The 1,382-nt window shown below is 52.7% G+C and overlaps 1 long non-coding RNA gene across 1 annotated transcript in view; it reads right to left on the bottom strand.

Annotated features, from left to right (window-relative positions):
• Positions 1-1,376, bottom strand: part of LOC122191266 — a 1,457-nt gene extending 81 nt beyond the window's left edge. Inside the window, exons 1-2 of the long non-coding RNA XR_006182337.1 lie at positions 1,164-1,376; positions 1-1,074 (exon numbers count right to left, since the gene is read on the bottom strand). The exon at positions 1-1,074 is cut by the window's left edge and continues 81 nt beyond it. This is a non-coding gene — a long non-coding RNA (uncharacterized LOC122191266). The remainder of the gene's footprint in view (positions 1,075-1,163) is intronic.
• Between the last annotated feature and the right edge of the window lie 6 nt (positions 1,377-1,382).

Here is a 1,382-nt window from a genome sequence, read left to right as displayed (position 1 = left end):
TTTGAGGTCACCGTTTTGGAGGTTCCCCTTTTGGGGTCCCATTTTTTGGGGTCCCCATGTTGGAGTCACGGTTTTAAGGGTTCCCATTTTTGGGGTCCCCATTTTGGGTTCCCTTTTTGGGGTCCCATTTTTTGGGGTCCCATTTGGGGTCACGGTTTTAAGGGTTCCCATTTTTGGGGTCTCCAATTGGGGTCCCCGTTTTGGGGGTTCCCATTTTGGGGTCTCTATTTGAGGTCACCGTTTTGGAGGTTCCTTTTTTGGGGTCCCGTTTTTGGGGGGGTCCCATTTGGGGTCCCCATTTTGGGGTTTCCCCTTTGAGGTTCTCGTTTTTGGGGTCCCCATTTTGGGTTCCCATTTTGGGGTCCCATTTTTTGGGGTCCCATTTGGGGTCATGGTTTTAAGGGTTCCCATTTTTGGGGTCTCCATTTGGGGTCCCCGTTTTGGGGGTTCCCATTTTTGGGGTCTCCATTTGGGGTCTCCATTTGGGGTCCCATTTTGGGGTCCCATTTTTTGGGGTCCCATTTGGGGTCATGGTTTTAAGGGTTCCCATTTTTGGGGTCTCCATTTGGGGTCCCCGTTTTGGGGGTTCCCATTTTGGGGTCTCTATTTGAGGTCCCTGTTTTGGAGGTTCCCCTTTTGGGGTCCCATTTTTGGGGGGATCCCATTTGGGGTCCCCGTTTTGGGGATTTCCCCTTTGAGGTTCCCATTTTTGGGTCCCAATTTAAGGGGTTGAATTTGGGGTTCCCTTTTTTGGGGTCCCATTTTGGGGTCCCATTTGAGGTCCCCGTTTTGGAGGCTCACAAGAGAGGCTCTGTTCCCTCGACCTGCTGGCCGCGCTCTTTTTAATGCGCCCCAGCCACCCACCAAACCGCGTCCCTGAATGGGATCAGGGGACATTTAGGGTCAGGAAATCCTTTTGGAACCACCAACGCCATCCATCCCCACCATGGCCTCCAACCATCACCCTAAATAGGGCCATGGGATCTTTAGGGTCCGAAATCCCTCTAGGATCACCAAATCCATCCACCTGCAATGCCAGCCATTAAATCACATCCCTAAATGGGATCATGGGACCTTTAGGGTCAGGAAATCCCTCTGGGACCACCAACGCCATCCATCCCCACCATGGCCACCAACCATCACCCTAAATAGGGCCATGGCACCTTTAGGGTCTGAAATCCCTCTGGAACCAACAAATCCATCCATGACCAGCATCACCCACCAAACCACGTCCCTAAATGGGATCACAGGACCTTTAGGGCCAGGAAATCCCTCTGGGACCACCAAATCCACCCACACCACCATCACCCACCAAACCACATCCCTAAATGGGGCCATGGGACCTTTAGGGTCAGGAAATCCCTCTGGGACCACCAATGCCA

This window comes from Lagopus leucura, unplaced genomic scaffold (assembly GCF_019238085.1).
Source record: "Lagopus leucura isolate 7727_CA_CO unplaced genomic scaffold, USGS_WTPT01 33668-0_obj-0_obj, whole genome shotgun sequence".
Classification (NCBI taxonomy): domain Eukaryota; kingdom Metazoa; phylum Chordata; class Aves; order Galliformes; family Phasianidae; genus Lagopus; species Lagopus leucura.
The sequence above is the reverse complement of the archived record's forward strand: the minus strand, read 5'-3'. Positions and strand labels throughout refer to the sequence as shown.